The sequence below is a fragment of the Equus quagga genome, chromosome 5 (genome assembly GCF_021613505.1).
Source record: "Equus quagga isolate Etosha38 chromosome 5, UCLA_HA_Equagga_1.0, whole genome shotgun sequence".
Taxonomy (NCBI): Eukaryota; Metazoa; Chordata; class Mammalia; order Perissodactyla; family Equidae; genus Equus; species Equus quagga.
In genome coordinates, this window is record NC_060271.1 from 27703789 (window position 1) to 27724534 (window position 20746).

General features: G+C 42.2%; 1 long non-coding RNA gene across 1 annotated transcript; it reads right to left on the reverse strand.

Annotated features, from left to right (window-relative positions):
- Positions 1-12713: 12713 nt before the first annotated feature.
- LOC124240285 (uncharacterized) lies at positions 12714-18132 on the reverse strand. Its single transcript, XR_006888824.1, has 3 exons — positions 17873-18132; positions 14288-14350; positions 12714-13091 (listed from the first exon to the last, which is right to left on the reverse strand). It is a non-coding gene; the product is annotated as an uncharacterized LOC124240285 (long non-coding RNA).
- Between the last annotated feature and the right edge of the window lie 2614 nt (positions 18133-20746).

Here is a 20746-nt window from a genome sequence, read left to right on the forward strand (position 1 = left end):
TTCATACGTTGATGCTTCCCAGACAGTCACTAGATTGGGCTCAAAGAAGTAGGACCAGTTCTTGGCCAGTTTTCATCAGAACAGAAGACCATAAGCATGGACTGCAAATCACACGTACCTACACACAATTCCCTCTTCAGCTTTCTAGAATGACCTGGTGGGAATTAAGATGGATCTTCCCCCCGTTATATGCAATGCTAGGCTCTCAACCTTAGTGTTACGAGCTAGTATTTCCCCAGGAATGAGCTGACGTTTATTGGCTGCTTCCTATATGCATAGCCCTGTGGAAAAGGTATAACCATTGCATTTCAGCTGACTTATCTCCAGCGTTGTCATCAGTTCGGGGCTTGCATCTACTCAGAGTAAAAGCCAAAGTCCTCATTATGCCTACATGATCTGCCCTCATCACCTCTTACCTCTCTGACCATATTCCAACCATCACCATCTGTGTCTGCCCCCATCCCATCTGCTCAGCTCCAGCCACACTGTTCTCATTGCCCTTACTTGAACATGTCAAGGATGCTCCTATCTTAAGTCTCTTGTAATTGTTGTACAGTCTACCCGGAACTCTCCTTTTCTGTTGCACTGCAGGCTTCACCTCCTTGCTTCCTTCTGATCTCTGCTTAAACCTTTGTTAGAGAGGTCTTCACTGACCGCTTCTTTCAAACTGCCATCCCCCACCTGCCCTGCCCACCCCCACCCCCCACCCCCTGCTGTATTTTTCTTCCTAGCACATTTGACTAGGTGACACCCTGCCTATTTACCGATTTGTTTATCTCCTCCCTCCTCCCAAAAAAATCATAAGCTCCATGAGAGCAGGGACTTTGTTTTATTCACTACAGTACCCCCAGCCCTTGGAATGATGCCTGACAGTGCAGACACTTGCTGAATATTGTTTTTGTTGAGAGAATGATTGGTAGAGAACAGAGGTTAGCAGAAGGGTGATTAAGTGATTTTCTTGGTCTCCTATATTTAGTCATCCTATGTCCCTAAAGTCCTTAAATTCCAAGCTGAGGACACTGAAACTTTTCTCTAGGTATGTGCAGCCCAATATGGCAGCCATGAGCTACATGTTGTTATTAACCACTTGAAATGTGGGCTAGGTCAAATTGAGATATGCTATAAGTGTAAGACACATGCTGGATTTTGAGGACATACTTCAAAAAAAGAATATGAAATATCTCCGTAATTTTTTATATTGATTACATGTTGAAATGATATTTTGGGTATTTGGAGTTTAATAAAATATTATTAAGTTCAATTTCACCTGTTTCTTGTTACTTTTTTTCATTGTCACTACTAGAATATTTAAAATTACGTATGTGGCTCACATTTTTTTTTTTTTTTGAGGAAGATTAGCCCTGAGCTAACATCTACTGCCAATCCTCCTCTTTTTGCTGAGGAAGACCTGCCCTAAGCCAACATCTGTGCCCATCTTCCTCTACTTTATATGTGGGACACCTACCACAGCATGGCCCATCGAGCCATGCCATGTCTGCACCCCGGATCTGAACTGGCGAACCCCAGGCCGCCGAATCGGACCGTGTGAATTTAACTGCTGTGTCACTGGGCTGGCCCCCTCACATTGTATTTCTATTGGACAGCACTGCTGTAGGATCTAGATTGGAAGGTGGTGCTTTAGAGCCAGACAGATCGAGGTTTGAATCCCGGCCACTGCTTATGTGGCCCTAGGCAAGTTATTTAACTTAGGCCTTCGGCAGTGCCTGGCGCATGCTGTATGTTGTAGGTATGCATGAATCAGAGTTATTATTAGGAGAAGGGTTTAGGAAGTGGGGAATGTTTAATTTGGAAAAGTCTTGAGAAGGGTGGAACATAACATGTACCTGCAAGTCTATAAAATTATGACAAAGCCAGCAAGGAGAGAGAGGAAGAGGAGGGCAGTATCTTACATCTGTTGAGAATCAGGTGCCAGATACTTTACACATATGTATCTCATTTAAATCTCACAACAATGGGTACTTTAATCCACTTAATAGACGAGAGAACAAAAGTTAAGTTACTTGCTAATAATTGGTAGAGTCGAGATTTCCGTATCTGTCTGCCTCCAGAGACTTTGCTTACTGTCTTAAGTCACGCTGTTTCCTAAGGAAAATTTGAGTTATTTTGTGTAGTTCCAGGGGACAGGACTAGAAATGCTGCGTGGAAATTACAGGGAGACAGGTTTCAGCTTCATATAAGGGACTGCTGATCGCAGTGACAGAGATGGAAAGGACTGCCTGGATGAGAAGAAAACTCTCTTCCAGTGAAAATATTGAAGCAGAGATTATGGTAGGAAGGATTCTTGCCTGGAGTGGAAGATTGAGCTATGATGTTGCCTTGATTCCTAGACGCTATCTCCTTTAAGTCAGAGCATTTACTTAATAAGAGTTTCGGGCAGTTGAGAAACACCTCCACGTACATGCACATGTGTATTATAAGACAAAGCTTGATAAAAATGGACACAAAGTACATCTTAGAGTTGAAAAACTATGGTCATTGAAGCTTATGATTTCATAATTTGTCAAGAAAGCTAGCCTTAGTAATTCTTCACCTTTGGATTTTTTTTCCTGTTGTGAAAACAACAGCATCATTGTTAATAATGACCACCAACAGCAAACACCCGATGACAAATGATAAATGAGACGATTCTTGCTCTTAAGGAGTTTGGTTTACTGACAGACAGGTAAAACACCCCAGGTTATTTTGGGCCTTGTAGTCTTCATTGGCTGCTGACTCAAGAGTTCACCTCCCTACCCCACCCCTTGTAGACAGGCAGCACCAGCCACTTCACCCTCTTAATCTCAAGACAGGGGCCTGAGAAAGTCTGCTGCAGAAGGGTAATTGGCCTATTGGTTTGCCTCTTTCTACTTAGCCCCGCTAACCCAACCCCAGCCTCTGGTTGACCAGGTGTACCTCGAGGGGACAGGCTATAATAGTTAATGTATTACACATATCCATAAAAGATTAAAGATTAGCTCTGTTTTAGCTGAACTGTAACTGTCTGTTTGGGTTTCTTCCCTCCTGGGTCTGTCTGGGGAAGTCAGTGTTGTTTTCAATCTGATGATAATTAACCCACTGGGTCTCGAATTTCCTAGATGGAGGCCCTTTGACAGCTCCTCTTTAGTGCATGCTTACTGGGTACTGTACCAAGCCCTGGAGTAAGCACTTTCTGCGAATCTGGATCACTCATTTAATCCTCATCCCAGCCTTCTGATGCAGGTGGTGTTCTTCCAGTCTCAGAGCTGCAAGAATCATGTGTCTGCCATATAGTATCTTTGGAAGTAAAAGGGTTTGTTTCTTGTTCCCTAAGATTTCATCATCATTAACCCCTTCCTTGGCTCAGAGGATCATATGCCATCATCTACACTATCAATTCAAACATTTCCTGAGAGAGCCTCTGTGTACAGCCCAGAGGAGATAAAGAAGCCCAAGGAGACCGCATGGAGAAGCAGAAGGGTGCGGGTTAACATAACACACTAGTGCTTAGAGTTTAAGATGGGCCCTGGAGTCAGGCTGTTTGAGTTAAAATTCGATCACTGTCTGGCCGTGTAAGCTTGGGCAAGTTACTTTGCCTGTGAACTTCATGTCCTCATCTCTCCAGTGAGAATGCTAGTACTTTCCTCTAAGGTTGTTATGAGGATTAACTGATGCACTTGGCGCATAATGAGTATGAATAAAAATTTTGACTATTCCCAATATTATTTGGGATTTGAACTCTATTAAACATGGGTTAAAAACAAACAAACATGGTTCACATCTGGACTTGGCTACATACTGGTGTGTGGCCTTGAGCTAGTCACTTAATTTCTCTGAATCTGCTTCTTAATCTGTAAATGAGGGAGATTATCTACTTGACAGGACTGCTGTGAAGAGTATAGATGACACATACAAAGTGCTTAGCATGTGATGAGTGTTTTCAGACGCTGCCTTCAAGTAGGTTGGTTGAGAAGGCAGGACATAAACATTAAAAACAGAACTAAGGAAAAGAAAACTTTAAGGAGAACTGGCATGTCCTTATAGACATAGCAAGGCAAACTGTGGCATATAATTGAGTCAACACTTATTGTGTGCCTGCTGTAGGCCAGACATTGTTCTGGGCTCTTGGAATATAAGAATAAGCAAGACAACCTAAATCTCTCCCCTGACAGAGCCTACATTTTAGTAATAAAATATTATGTGCCATTAAAAATGGTTACAAAGGGGCCGCCCAGTGGTGCAGCGGTTAAGTGCGCACGTTCTGCTTTGGCGGCCCGGGGTTCGCCGGTTCGGATCCCGGGTGCGGACGTGGCACCACTTGGCAAGCCATGCTGTGGTAGGCATCCCGCAAAGAAAGTAGAGGAAGATGGGCACGATGTTAGCTCAGGGCCAGTCTTCCTCAGCAAAAAGAGGAGGGTTGGCAGCAGTTAGCTCAGGGCTAATCTTCCTCAAAAAAAAAAAAAGGTTACAAAAGAAGTAGTGTGAGAAATACTTATAATATCAACTAAGAAAGCTAGTTAGAAAGTCATATGTGCAATATGATTCTAACTATATAGTCTCCAAAACATCTGTGCACAGAGGAAAAAACTAAAACTTTTTAATGCTAGCAATAACTTTTTGGTTAATGAGACTGGAGATTATTTTTCCTCCACTTGTGTCTGTTTTCTAAATTTTTGATGAGTGTGTGTTACTTAAAGAGAAAAAAAGAAAAACTTAAACAAACCAAATGTCCATCAACAAGTAAATGGACAAAAAAACTGTGATATGTACAATGGAATACTACTCATCAATAAAAAAGAACAAACTACTAATATATGCCACAAGATAGATGAATCTAAAAATATTCTAGGTGAAAGAAGCCAGACACAAAAGAATACATAATGCATGATTCCGTTTATATGATATTCTAGAACAGACAAAACTAATCTCACTTGAAAGAAATCAAATTTCTGCTTGGCTGGAGTGAGGAATGAGAAGGATTGATTGCAAAGAGATACAGGGGAACTTTTGGGAAAACAGAAATATTCTAAATCTCGATTGTGGCAATAGTTACTCAGGTGTATCTATTTGTCAAAACTCATCAAGCTGTACATTTAAATGGCTGCATTTTAATTGTATGTAAATGTATGTTGATAAAATTGATTAAAATAATGCAAAATACTTTATAAGTTTTTTCTGGTTACAAGAACATTATATGCTCATTGGAAGAAATTCTAATGTTTTACAAAAAATTCTAATATTTAGGAAAAATTGCTTTCTCCATTTTGAAACATTGGAAAGTCACTGCAATTCTAAGCACAGGATTTGATACACGATAAATATTGATAAATCAAAAAACAGAGTCAGAGAGAGAATTAACCCCGTTAGGAAGCAGAGAAGAGTGAATAGATTGGAGCACCCGCAAGAACTACAGAAATCTAGGAGAAACCCTGCTGGAGGATGAAGCTGTCAGGGGTGACAGGACAGGTGTATGGCCTCTGTGAGACTCCAGCAGGTGGGAAAAAAGTGAAAATGGAGGTCAGGATAGGTGAACTGACAAGGAGTTGTGTTTGGCTTTTCTGCTTGCTTTTCTTTTCCTTGGAGAAAGAGTGAGAATGTGGCAATGACAAAAATCATAATGGCAGAGAAAAACCAAGAATAAACGAAGGTGAAAGCGGGCACAGGGTCCTCAGTAATGACCAAGTCAAACAGGGAGCTAATTCCCGACGTTGTTGTCCTTCCTGCTTGGCCAAGGTATTGTTGACTGATCCTACTTGCTTTTCTTTAGTGAATAGAATTAGATCAGTTGGCAATTATGTACCAAGAACCCATGGAAATTCCCACCTTGGCGTTATTTGTGGGTGCAAAAATGGTTGAAGACTCAGGTCCTGGCTCCCACTCCAGTGGGAAAAAGAGTGCTAGTAATAACTCCTGATAGTTCACATGTGCACAGCAATCTACAGTTCACCAAGTGCTTTTCATTGGTTTCAGTCCATTCTCCCACCATCAGGAATGAGAGATAAGAGGAGAGAGGACAGGCAGTGCGGCAAAGGACAAAGAAGCAGGCACACCTCACCCAGGCTGAGATGCCAACTCCACATCCTATAAGCTGGATGACCTCAAGCAGTGACATCCGCTCCTATGGCCATTATGAAGATAAAAGGAAATGTCTATGACACACGTAGCGCAGTGCTATGTGCTGTGACTGGGTTGCAGCTATAATGGTCATCCCCATTTTATGGATGTGGACACGGCTCAATGGAAGTCATGAAAAAGTTGTAAATAAGAGCTGAGACTTTTTGACAAATCTCCAAGTTGGACGAATTCTTCATCACTGTTGTCCGTTCTTCCCCCAGAAGAGGCAAGAACGGGCTGTGCAGGAAATAGAAACCATGACTAAGGGAAAGACCTTCTCACATGAAATCAGAGGATCATAGACTTAAAAGTGAGCTTTTTGATTTATTAGTCCAGGTCCTTCTCCTCTACCCCACAGAACAGATGACGAAACCAAGACCCAAGGAGCAGAAGAGACTTTCCCAAATGACTCAGAATAGAATGGCAAGCGCTGAACAGTGGCCAGACTTTTCTCTTGCTATTCCTTTCTGAACCCAAACCCTTAAGTCATACAGACTCGGGGTCGATTCTTGACCCTGCCCTAACTAGCTGTGTGATATAACATCTCTGATGCTCAGTATCTGCATTTGTAATATGAAATAATAGCTCTACCTCACTGGTTTGCTGTAAATATTAAATTATATAGTGCATGTAAAGTGCACAATCATTTAAATAGGTATACATTTCCCATTTTACAGATGAGGAACTGAGGCTTGTTGAAACTTCACTTGGTTCAGGATTGTACCTAAGGTCAAAGAAAGAGCCTAGAAGAAATTGAAGAAACCTCTGGGTGAGAACTGGGTGGGTACGAGGTGAGCCAAGCTCTCCTTGCACCTGTCACTGGGAGCCACCTTTCTGTCCGGGAGCTCAAGAAGACACTAGCCACGCAGAGTGACCTTCCTTGCCTCTGCCACCTTAATGCACAAACAGGTTGTGAAACAACATAGGCAGTGACTCAGCCTGGGGGCCTGTTCTGCTGGTCAGAGCAGGCAGGCTGGGGCTGTTTGATTGAGGCTTGAAAGGACATTGTGTCTTACAAACACATTGCTTGTCAAAGCCCTGACGGAGGTGCCAAGCACAGTCTGTAAACTCTGGTCCCTGAGGCATCATGGATGACTAAACTGGGGTGCCTAAGTTGTATACAACATCTCCTGATTGTTATTCTGGTCTAACAACCATCCAGGGCCAATGTCAGGAAGAGAGGGAATGTCTTAGAGGCTGGGAAGCTCCTATTTCTCAAGAGGCAACTTGATGTGGCAACCAGGGCCTGCGCTTCTGGAGTCCACATTATGCAGACTTTAGTTCAGATCCTGGCTCTGCTGCTTATTGTCCTTGTGACCTGGGGCAGGTGGCTTACCCTTGCTAGGGTTCAATTTCCTTATTCTATAAAACGCCCACTTTGCAAAATTGTCTTTTAGAGATAAAAGATGTAAATTTCCTGGAACATAGAAAACTCTCCATAAATTATTATTAGGATGCTGTGCCAAAGTCTGCCTCTTCCTCCCTTCCAAACCAGAATCGCCCCTCCTGAGCTAAGGGTTTATCACTCAGCCAGAAATGGTGAAAAGCAACCAGTACCACTGTCACAGCCACGTGCCCCAGGCCCGTTGTATCATTGCTATTCTACTGATTACTGGATTCATTTCCTAATATTAGAAGAGAAAAAGATATTTTTAATCAAGGGTGTGGTAGGCCAAAAATTGGTCCCCAAAGATGTCCAGTTCCTAATCTCTGGAACCTATGAATGTTGCCTCATCTGGCAAAAGAGACTCTGTAGATGTGATTAAGTTAAAGATATTGAGATGGAGACGTTATCCAAGCGTGCTATAAATGTAATCATCAGCATCCTTATAAGACGGAGATAGAGGAAGATTTGATGACAAAAGAGGAGTAGGCAATGTGATGACAAAAGCAGAGATTGGGGTGATGTGATTCCAAGCCAGGGAATGAGAGCAGCTGCCAGAAGCTGGAGGAGACAAGGAATGAATTCTCCCCTGGAGACTCCAGAAGAAACCAGCTCTGCCAACACCTTGATTTTAGCCCCATTTTTTAAGACTCACTTCTGACTTCTGGCCTTCAGAACTGTAAGAGAATACAGTTCTGTTGTCTTAAGCCACTAAATTTGCGGTAATTTGTTACAGCAATAGAAACTAATCCAGGGCTGTGGTTCTTAAACTTCTCAATGAGAAGTTTAAGTGCCTTCTGGAATAATAATAATGTGATCACAACTAACCGTAGCGCTTGCTGCATGTCAGGCACCATTTTAAAGCATCTTACATATATTAATTCCTTTAATCCCCATATCAACCCTATAATGTAGATACTACTATTACCTATTTTAAGGTAAGAGAACTCAGGTACTGAGAGGTCTCTCCAGAGCCTATGCAGAACTCCCTAGAATGACATTTGAGACCCCTCATAATTATATTAGAACTCTTCTAGTTCCAAATGATTAAAAAGCCAACCTCTTGTAATTGAAGAGGATGGGTAAAGACTTCAGGCACATCTGGATCTAGAGACTCAAAAAAGAATCATAAAGAAATTGGTCTCTCTCTCTCTAACTCTGTCTCGTCTCTGTCTGTCTCTCTGTCTCTCTCTTTAATCTCTAAACTTGACTTTCCTTTCTCTTAGCTTCCCTGGTGACACAGAGCTGCTTTTTTCCCAAGAGTCCCAACAAATGTGCTGGAGAGGATTCTCACTGGCCCAGCTTGGGTTCTATGTCCGTCTTTGTATCCAGCACTGTTGTATTCTAATTGGCTAGACCAGACTCAATCACGTGCCCACATCGGGAGATATAAAGGTGGGGTCAGGCCCACCAGAACTATACAGAATGAGAGTAGGATAAGTGGATCTCTAAAGCAAAATAGGAGCATGCTGTTTCCAAAAGGTGTAAAGGAGGCTGGGTGGGTATTGACATCCTTTCCAGAATGTTCAGCCTGGTATTCAGTTTGTCCCCAACTTCATGACCATGGAGGTTGTTTATAACTCAGTATCCATTCTGATCAGTTGGTGCCTATGCCCTTCCGGTGTTTAACTATTTTGAACATTACCCCTGCCCATTTCCACCAAACAAATAGTCTTGCCCCAATTTATTAACTTTTTCAGCCAAATCGTCTGTTCCTGCCCCCATAGGCACAGATCCTATGGCCCAACCCAGTGGTCTACTTCTCAGGACCTCACTCTCAAGGAAGAGTCTCACTGTCTACTTTCAAGCCTACCCAGCTTCAAAGACCACCAGTTCAACTGCCATTTCTTCCATGAAGCCTTCCTGATTGCCCCCATCTGGAATTGACCTCCTAACGCCCTGCTCCACTTGAATGCTCTTTATTGGCACCTCTCTCATTGTCTCTTTGCTTGGAATTAGATTTTTACCTGTCTTTATCTCCCCTATGAGACTAAGCTTGTTGAAGACAAGGACTGCATCTTATTCGCCTTCTATTTCCCAAAAGTCTGTCACAGTGATCCTCTGCCACTTAATTTGACATTGAACAAAGCCTTTCACCTCTTTGAGCCTTGGTTTCTTCTATTGTAAAATAGGGATGATAATAGCCCTTACCTCACAATTTTTTGTGAAGACTGAAACACACACATACGTAATTTATTGAGCATATACTATGTGTGTCAGAGATGTGACATGCCTTTCAAAGGGCAAATACCTAGTGCTGGCAGACCTGGACTCAAATATCGTCTTCTAAATAGACTATGCTCCTAACCAGTGTTCCACACTGCCTCCCACATAAGAGAGGGACACAGCCAGACAGCGCCCAGCACACAGTAGGAGCACAGTGACTGTTGCGAAATGCTTGACTCTGTTGAACTGAATCAAACACCTCTTTGACTTCACTTTCCACTGGACTGTAGTTTGCCCGTCTCCAGTTTATCCTGCCTGTGTCATCAGACCACGTGACACACACACCCCCTGGGGGCCCACTTAATTCTTGCTGACTTGGAATGTGTCTTCCCAGCACTCCTGTAAACTGGGAGGAGCCTTTGGGCTGTAAATCTTGGATCTGGGACAGCCCAAAGGTCTTTGTTTGCACTAACCCAGACAACAGCTGGAACTCCAACCAAAGGAGAAGCTGCCTGGTGGGGGAGGGGGAATGTGTGAGCCTTCCCTCCTCCCCACACAGAGGAGGCCAAGGTCCAAGGCTGCAGGTCTCCTGTGTTGAACATACTCCTCACCCTTTGGTTGCGAAGGAATTTGTGGTGATAAAACCAGTTCTTAATTGTGAGCCCCCTCACCTCATAACAGCCTTACGGCTGGATATTTGGGAAAAGGACCATGGGGATCTGGATGCATCAAACCCATATTCCCGCTCCTGGAAACATTTTTCTCCAAAGTTATTTGTTTTCCATTTACCAAGAAGTTGATATGTGCCAAGTGTTCTACTGAACACATTATATGCATTATTTAATTCAGGATTTCTCAACCTCGGGACTATTAACTTTTTGGACTGGATAATTCTTTGCAGTAAGGTACTGTCCTGTGCACTGTAGGATGTTTAGCAGCATCCCTGGCCTCTACCCACTAGATGCCAGTAGCACCCTCCCATTTGTGACAACCAAAAAATGTCTCCAGACTTTGCCAAGTGTCCTGTGGCATAAAGTCATCCTAGAGTGAGAACCGCTGATTTAATTGAATATACTCCACAATATACTGTGGAGGCAGAAAACAGATTGTAAGATAGACTGTAGTTGACAGTCTAATATGTTGCCATTTTTTAGCATATTTAAGCATAGAAGGAAGATCTAGAAGATAAATTCTACAAAAAAAAAAGCAGTACTTTCTTTTTTTTTTTTTTTTTTGAGGAAGATTAGCCCTGAGCTAACATCTGCTGCCAATCCTCCTCTTTTTGCTGAGGAAGACTGGCCCTGAGCTAACATCCGTGCCCATCTTCCTCTAATTTATATGTGGAACGCCTGCCACAGCACGGCTTGGTGAGTGGTGCATAGGTCTGCACCCAGGATCTGAACCAGTGAACCCCAGGCTGCTGAAGTGGAATGTGGGAATGTAATCGCTGTGCCACAGGGCTGGCCCAGCAATACTTTCTAGGGTTGAATTATTAGCAATTTTTATTTTCTTATTTATGCTTATCTGTATTTTCTGATTTTTCTGTAGTGAATAGAAAATATCTCTTTATTTTTTCCTGTCTGGTTCCACAAAAGAGTGGAGTTTATTTACAGGAAATACATGTAATAAAATAGTGAAAAATACATTAAAAATTTAAATATCAGGGCCAGGATAGACATATAAATCAATGGAACAGATTAAAGAAATCAGAACTAGACTCACCTGTGTTCAGTCAATTGATTTTCAACAAACGTAATAAAATAATTAAATGGAGAAAGGATAATCTTTTCAACAGATGGTGCTGGAACAACTAGATATTTGAAGGAAAAAAATGAACCTCTACCATTACCTCACACTATAAACAAAAATAAACATGAAATGAATCATAGATCTAAATGTTAAAGATAAAATTTCTGGGGAAAAAACCCACAAGAGAACATATCTGTGATCTTGGGTTTGGCAAAGATTCCTTAGGTAGATCACAAAAAACCCAAGTCATAAAAGAAAAAAAATTGGTATATTGAACTCTATCACAATTAAATTCTGTTCTTCTAAAGAATGGAAAGGTAAGCCACAGTCTGGTAGAAAACATTTGCAATTCATATATCTAACAAAGAACTAATCTAGAATATCAAGAATATATAAAGAACTCTTACTACTTAATCATAAAGAAACAAATAACCCAATAAAGGAAATCAGCAAAAGATTTAAAAAGACACTTCAACAGATATATAAAATATACAAATGGCCAATAAGTACAAGAAAAGATGCTCAACATCATTAGTGATCACAGAAATACAAATTAAAAATCATGAGATACCACACACATCTGTGAAAATGGCTGAAGTTTAAAAGCCTGACAATACCAAGTGTCAACAAGGATGCAGAGCAAGTGGAACTCTTATATGTTGCTGGTGGGACTACAAAATGATACAGCCACTTTGGAAAATGATTTGGAAATTTCTTATAAAATTGAGTATATGCTTACTATGTGTCCCAAAAATTTCAGTCCTATGTTTTTACCCAAGAGAAATGAAAACCTATGCCCACACTAATAGCAGCTTTATGTGTAAGAGCCAAAATTGCAAACTCAAATGTCCCTCAACTGTTGAATGGCTAAACAAATTGTGATACATCCATACAATAGTATTCTACTCGGTGACAAAGAGGAATGAACTACTGATATACACAACAACATGGTGAATCTCAAAAGCATTAGGCTAACTGAAAGAAGCCAGCCACAAAAGATTACACAATGAATACTTCCATTTATATGAAATACTAGAAAAGTCATAACTATAGTGACAAAGCAGATCTGTGGTTGCTATGGGTTGGGGTTGGGGGATAGGACAGATAGTAAAGGAACCCAAGGAAATTTTGAGGGGAGATTAAAATATCTCATATGGTCATGTGGTGATGGTTACATGACTATAGACATTGGTCAAAATTCAATGAACTGTACACTTAAAATGGGTAAATTTTGCTAATGCACAAAATGAGGTTCTTTTGCCCAATGCACATAAATAAGCCAATTAATTACAGCATGAGCCTTTGGGAAAGAAAACAGCTTTATTCTGCCAGATCAATCTTCAGGGAGACAGGGGGCATATGCCCTCAGATCTGTCTCCCCAATTCAGGATTTGGGGTGTAATTTAAGAGGTTAGGGAGAACAGGCCAGCATGTAGAAATGCTAGTGGGAGAGGTTTTGATTGGTGGGTTTCAAGCATTTATGGTAAGCTTCTAAACTTTCAAGATAAGGTCGGGAAGGATTTTGACACAGATCTTCCTGAATGATGGACCCCTTGCTTCTGATAAGAGTCTGACTTTTTAAGTTCCAGTCATGTCCTGGTCCTTTTGTTCCATTTGGGGGGAGAATCCTTGGTTCTGTGGTCATTTCAGGTCAAGATTTCTTCTTCCATCCATGCTCTGGCTTTGTGACATTGCAAATTTTCTGAAAGACAATTTCTTAATCACTCTTTTGATAAAATAGCATCAGTGAAACTGGTCCTGGAGGACCAGCAGTTATAATTTTATTGTATGCAAATTATACCTCAATTAGGCTCACTTTAAAAATTTTGAGGCCATGACCTATTCAAATGGCTAAAATGAAAAAGACCGACTATACCAAGTGTTGAAGAGGCTGTGGAGCAACTGATAGTCTTGAACATTGTTGGTAAGTGTGTAAAATGGTACAACCAGTTTAGAAAACGTATTGGTAGTTTTTGTGAAGTTAAACATATATTTGCCATATAAACCAGCAATTCTACCCCTGTTTACCCAAGAGAAAGCAAATATGTGTCCACAAAATGACTTATGACTGAATATTCATAGCAGCTTAATTTAAATAGTTCCAAACTGGAAACAAGCCAAATGTTCACTAACTGGTGAAAAGAGGAATGACTTGTGATATATTCATACACTGAAATAGCACCCAGCTATAAAAAAGGAATGACCTACTGATATAGGAAACTCATGAATAAACCTTAAAAACATCATGCTAAGCCAAAGAAACCATATACACTGTATAATTCCATTTATGTGAAACTATGTAAACCAGTACATACTGTATAATTCCATTTATGTGAAATTATAGAACAGGCAAAACTAATCTGTACTTGAATGCAAAACTAAAAAGATGTCAAAATGGATCCATCGAAGATATTTATGCAGGAGAGTTACATATATAAGGCTGTTTTTCAGGAGATGACTACAAACTTGTTTGACATGGTTAGAACAATGAGAAGATAATTTTGTTTTCTTTTTCTTTTTAAATTTATTTATTTTTTAATTTTTATTTTTTTCGGTTGTACCTCATATTTCAAATTCTGGATACATTACATCATGTTCACCACCCGAACACTAATTATAGTGCATCCCCTCACATGTGACCCTAATCACCCCTTTTGCCTTCCCCCCTTCCCCCAATTTTGTTTTCCTTCTCATATAATTTGTTGATTTTTCACATTTTAAAAAGTAATAAAAAAAAGAGTTGCTATAATTTAACCAAATAACATGGTCCAGGTATTAAGTTTCACCATTAACTATCTTAAGTTTAGATTAAACACTTCTCTTACTTATTTACTGTTTCTCTGTTTGACATAATGATTGTCTGCCTAGTCAGCAAGAGATCCCAAAATAGAACTTTACCATTTCTTTCCATTTCTTCCTTAAGTCGACATCTCTTTGAAATTTCAGAATCATTCTTAATTTCTGTATTACAGAATAAAAGGAAGAAATCAGAAAAATTGTATAATGACTATTGATCCGTCATTCTTTTAAAATGCCTTTTTCAAAGAAATATTTAAATTAAATTTCAAATATTGCCTTATAGGTAAGCCATCATCTCTCAAGAAGCAATCGGGTTATCCACATACCTTTTTTAGCTGTAGTATAGTTTTTATCAGCGGTTAAACTGTCTTCACTGAATGGACAAACTATGATTATTATTAATCCCTTTCTCCCATTAGTTATTGTCAGTTCATCTAATGACTGCTAAATCCATTAGCAAATGCCCTAGAATGAAAATATTGTCTTAAGCCGAGTGAAATAATACATTTTGTTGCATTTATATTTTTGTTCTAATTTTTGAATGCAAAACTTTGTGATTTGCTAATAACAAAATGAGTGATTAAGAACAACAAACCTGTAGTGACAGAAAGCAGAAGGTGGTTGTCTGAGGGACACAAGAAAGGGGGTTTGGGGATTCACCGCAAAGGGCCACAAGGGAATTTCATTTGGGTGGTGGTTGTACGAGTGTGTACTTTCGTCAAAACTCATGGAACTGTGTGCATTTAAAACGTGTGCATTTTATTGGATGCAAATTATACTTCCATAAGTTTGATTTGAAAGGAAAAACAAATCAGGGTAGGGAAATGCAAATTAGAGGAGAATATCAACCTCTGAGGGGAAAAGTAAAACTCAGAGGCTGGAGGGTCTTGCTTTGGTTGGTCTGTGACTTTGGCACTGAGTTTTGTTTCCCCAAAATCTTACCTATCTTCAAGGCCTAGCTGAAATGCCATGGCTTCTAGGAAATTTCCATGGTTTCCCCAGCCCACAGCGATTTGTCTTTGAAGTCAATGTTGATTCTGTATATTAGTATAAAAAGATCCTCCATAAACACGTATAGTGCTTTTATTTTATTAAATGCTTCCAGCCCAATATGTCAGCTGATTCTCGCTTTAACTACTAGTCAGGGCAAGGATTATTCTGGCCATTTTAGAGATAGGCTAAGGCTCAGGGAAGTACCTTACAAGCCACAAGTTGGAACAGAGCCTGGACTAGTACTTGGGCCTCCGGTGCTCCTTTCCTTGGAAGGCGGTAGAGTGATGGGTGGAAAGAGCATTGGCCAAGGAATCTAGAACTCTGGCTAATTTGTTTGGGAAGTCCCTGGGCAATATTAATATTGCTAGACCTCAGCTTCCACAGCTGTAAGATGGGTAAAATCCCTGCTCCGCCTGTGTCCCAGGGTTGTGATTAGGGTGGTGTAGAGCAGTCCCTGATGATAAATAAGTGATCAGTAAATATTTATGCAATTAACAAACATTTACTGAACACTTACTCTAGCACTATGGTAGACATTGGGGATGCAACAGTGAACAGGGAGACAGGCAAGAAACAACAAAGATTATGAAAGGTTCAAAGGGAAAAGAAATGAGAGGAGTGGAGTGAGGCTGAGAAAAAGAAATGAGAGAGAGTGAGTTAGGAATCAGATCAGAACTCTGATGAAATGATATTGAAGGTGAGAACTGAAGGTTTAGGAGCTAGACCCACACAGGTCTGGGAGAAGGGCACTCTAGGTCGTGGGAACTCTATATTACCTTGCATCTCACAGCTCCATTTCACAGATGAGGAAACTGAGGCTATGAGTTTAAGAAAATGACATTGGCCCAATCTCTGACTTTCACTGAAGGGAGGAATGAAATTACACAGGCATTCTATAAACATTTTCTCATTTGATCCTGACAACAATAAACTTTTGATGGTAACGTTCTCATTTACAGACGAGGAAATTAAAGAAAGTTATCAAAGGTCATAGAGGTACTTCGGTCTGTTTATTTATACTCTGCCTCATTCCAGATGAACTTGCACTCAGATTTGAGCCTCATCTGTCTGGTTCCAAAGTCCAAGCTCTTTGCCCGCCACACTAGACTGATGCTGAACGTCTGAGAGCTGGCGATGTAACAGCCAGCCAGACAGACAGAGACACCCAGAGCAGAGGCCGAGTCTGAAGCGTGGGGAGGCTATTATTTCTGGAACACCCCCTCCTGGGCCTAGCACCAGACCAGGATCCTCATGGATACAAACATACATTCCACATCTATTTTATTTTATTTATTCAGCTCTGGAGATAGAGCAGTGAGCTTGCAGACAAAAGCCTCTTCCTGCACGGGGCTTGCAATTAAATGGGGAATTGAGTGAGCCACACAAATGATTATAATAGTAGACAGAAAACAAAATGGAAAAATAGAAGCTCTTGGTAAGCTTGGGTCAAAGAAGGAAGATGTGTACTTGGGGTGGGGATGGGAGCCAGAAAAACCTTTTCACATGAGGGAACTTTTGAGTCTAGTTTCAGTTGTGCCCATCTGTAAAATGGAGATAATGATAGGCTCTACTATATAGGGCTGTTGTGAGGATTAAATGAGGTCATGCCTGTGAACTACTTAGGGGAGTACCTGGTACCTAGGAAGTCCTAAATAAGTCTTACTACCTTCTCCACGCCTTCTTGTAATAAATATTATCTAGTGTCTTAGTTTGGGCTGCTATAATAAAAAGATCTTAGACGGAGTGGCTTAAACAGTGGACATTTCTTTCTCACAGTTCTGGAGGCTGGGAAGTCCAAGATCGTTACCAGCCAGTTGGGTTCCTGATGAGAGCCTCGTCCTGGTTGTCTCACATGGTGGGGAGAGAGAGAGAGGAAGCAAGCTGTCCCGTCTCTTCTTATAAGGGCACTAATCCCAACATGAGGGATCCACACTCCTGACCTAATCACCTCCCAAAGGCCCCACCTCCAAACACCAAGACACTGGGGATTAGGCTTTCAACATATGAATTTGAGGAAGACACAAACATTCAGTCCATAGCATATAGTTTGTAATAAACAACAAAATCTCCTTTGAAGACTTCCCATTGCCCATGGTATAAAGTCCAAAATTCTCAACATGCCCTGTAAGGCCATGCCAGACCTCCCCTGGGCTTCCTTCTTGGCCTCACCCTTCCTCACATTCTCTCCGCTCCCTCTGGCCCTACCAGGCTGCCTTCCCTGTCCTGCTTCAAAGCTTCTCCCATGCTGTCTCCTTTGCCGGAAATCTTTGTTCACACTCCTTTCTCCCCTCCCATCCTTGGCCAGTCCTTTCTCATCCTTCAGGTCCAGGGTGTTCCTCTGGGAACTCCCACATTGAGAGGGAGGACTGTCTGAGTCCTGGACTGTCTGTCTCATTCATTGCTGCAGTGCCAGCATCCAACAGTGTCTGGGACAGAGTAAGCACTTGATAATGTTGACACAGACAGAAAAAAAGAGGTTCCTCCTTGAAATGTGAGTTTAGATCCCCAGAATTGGGACAGAAGCTCAAGGCTCCCCGCAACAGGAACCACTAGTGAGGTCAGAGGTGATTCAGACATGAGGGGAAAGAATTTCTGCTGCTATAACCAGCTGCGACATGGTTTTTCTCAGGACAGGGGCATCACACACAAGCAGACTTGAGAAAAGATAGAGCACTCAGGCAGTGAACTTACTCTTCTCCCCAGAGAGGTGGAGTGACTTGCCCAAGGTCTCCAGCCACGGGAGAGGGGATGGGAGTGAGAACCTCTTCTGCTCCTTCCAGCATGGCAGCTGTTGCCTCCCACCTCAGGAAGAGAAAGTCGGGACAGGAAATTGTAAGACTGACACAGGATGGTGACAGACTATGAAGAGGACCTAAAGGTTCAGGCTTGTGAGACCTCAAGCAAGTCATTTCCCATCTCTGGTCTTTATTTTCACCATCTGTGATAAGAGAGTGTCTTGGGTCACATACCTTCGCAAGCAGACTCTGGGATGGAAATTTGAATACAGGAGGTTTAGTGGGGATCAATATCATAGGAGAGTGAGAAGCAGCAGGACTGGGCAGAAGAAATTGGGCTGCAGTGCTGGCCTCGGGTGATCCTAAAGGGAGCGCTATATGAGATAATCCTTCAGAGTTGTTTCCAATGGAGGCAAAGGGGCCAGGCCTTTGTATGCTCCTCTCCCATTAACCAGTTGTTGGAGGCAGACTGCCTGGAGGGGGCATAACCGTGAGCTAGGTAACTCCCTTCCACCCAGGGCCATTCCCAGAGAGGGACTCAGTTGAGATCCCTCCCAGTGGAGTGGGGTGTGTGGCAGGAATGCATGCCACAGTCTGGGTTGCACGCCACAACATCCGTTATAGAGGAATGTAGATTAGCAGTTTTCTAACTCCGTTCCACGGCTTCCTCAAGTTCCAAGAAGGTGCTTCAGTGGGTGAGAAACTGCTTGTCTTGGATGTGTTTTAGCTTCTGCAAAAGTCCGACATATTCCTTGGAAGAATAAGCTTTGCTGCTAGGTTATAAATGCTCTTATAGCCCTTCATGTTTCTCCTTTGAGGTGCCAATCACAATTATAATTTAAATAATTAGTTGTGTAACGATCTAATGTTGTCTCCTCCATTAGACAATAAACTCCAAGAGGACAGGAACCAGGCCTGTCTTGTTCACTGCCCTGCGTCCAGGGCATGTTACATATGAGGTGCACAACACCTGTGGAATGAATGATCTTGCCATCAGAACACCAGAGAAGCTGCAAAAGACGCAAATTTCTCACCTCTACCTCCAACCACTGGTCCTCTAGGCACAAAAAGTTCATGAACCACTTCTCCATTCCACCTGTCCTAGGGCTTGAGTGAATGTTTGAAACCTGCTGGAGAGGACTCACTCAGCCCGTTTCTACCCACTCAAACCAAGCATGTCCTCAAAGCGTGGCTTCAAAAGCCAAAGAAAAGAATCAAGCCACCAGCAACCTTCTGTAAACTCCTGCCCGGGTCCTGGAATGCAGGCTGCAGACATCTAGAAAATAGATTCGCCAGACTCTGTCTCGAGCCAAGAGTTTTCAATTCCACATACAAATGGACTTGAACATGATGAGAGAAAAAAAAACCAGACTGAGGGCAAAGGGACTTTGGAGACAAAAGTAATGTGATACAAGAGCTCTAGAATCAGACTGACAAGATTCAAGTCCTACCTCAGTTGCGTGGCCTTGGGCAGGTATCTTAGTACTGAACGGCTCCCTAGTGCTAGGTGCAGGTACCTGAACGGTGCTAGGTGGTTGTCATGCATTATTTAATCCACACAACCCTCCTGTGGCCCATTGCATTATGAATTATTGTTTTAATTCCACTGCATGGATAAGGAAGTTGAGGAGGGAGAACTGAAATAACTTCCTGGTGGTCAGACATTAAACGTCAAAGCTGGAATTTGATCCCACGTCTGTCCAACTGTTAAGTTGGTGGTCCCTCAACTCTCACTTTAAGTTCCTTTTCCACGACTGTAAAATGGGAACACCACTCCTTTCTCACGGGGTTGTTGTAAATATAGATAAAATTTGAAAACATCTGGCAGCGGTCACTCAGTGCTACCTGGGAAAGAAATGAGAATGTTTTGCTCCCGTTTTTATGGCAGAGGAAACTTGAGGCACCGTGAAATTAATCACAGCCACTGCCCTGGGATAATGAGTGACTAAGTCAGAACCAGAATCCAAGCTCTATACTCCAAGTCTGATTTGCTTCCTCTCACGCTCTCTCAAAGGACTCTAGTGAAGATCAAGTGGATAGGACACTGCAAAAATGAAGAGGGTAAAGGGAAAAGAGGACATGGAGTCAATCAAGGGAGGCTTCCTGGAAGAGACAGATTTCACTTAATGACGGCAATGTTTAGAGGAAGTGGGAAGCCAGCAAGAGAGATCTTAGCTCTTAGTCACGATGTGGTTTTTCTGATAAGCTTGCTCGAGTTCCTGTGCCCAGAGAAGCTAAGAAGCTTGACCAAGGTCACACAGCTACTAAATGGCCCTGGCACAACTTGGGGGTCACAGCTAATTCCTTATGCCTTGTTCTGTCTCCTTGGTACTGGAGAGGGAAGGATAAGAAGCAGGTAAGCATAACGTCGTGGGGCAGGGGACACAAGGGATCCACCCAGAGATTCTCAGCCTCCCTCTGCCACAGGGGGAGCACTGTAATGCGAAAAACAGTAAGGTGAAAAGCCAAGGCCTCAGGGTCAGACAGACCCTGCTTGGAATCTTGGCTTCCCCGCTGACCACCTATGTGGCCTCAGCAATGTCACTTTACCTCTGAGTCTCACCTCTCTCCCAGGATTGTTGCAGATTCAGAGAAATGGCCTCCCAGAACCCAGCCTAGGGCCCGGCTTAGTGAGAAAAATAACATGGGTATTATTATTCCACAATGCCAGGCCAGCCACAGATGGGTTGGCAAGGCTGGACCCCCAAGGGACAGAAGTAGACTTTCAGTGCCAGCCACTCCCAACCCTGCAGTCACCGGGCGCAGGTGCCCAGCAGGGGAGGGACTAGCAGGTCAGGTCCATGATGCAATCATAGCTCCCTGCTTTTGC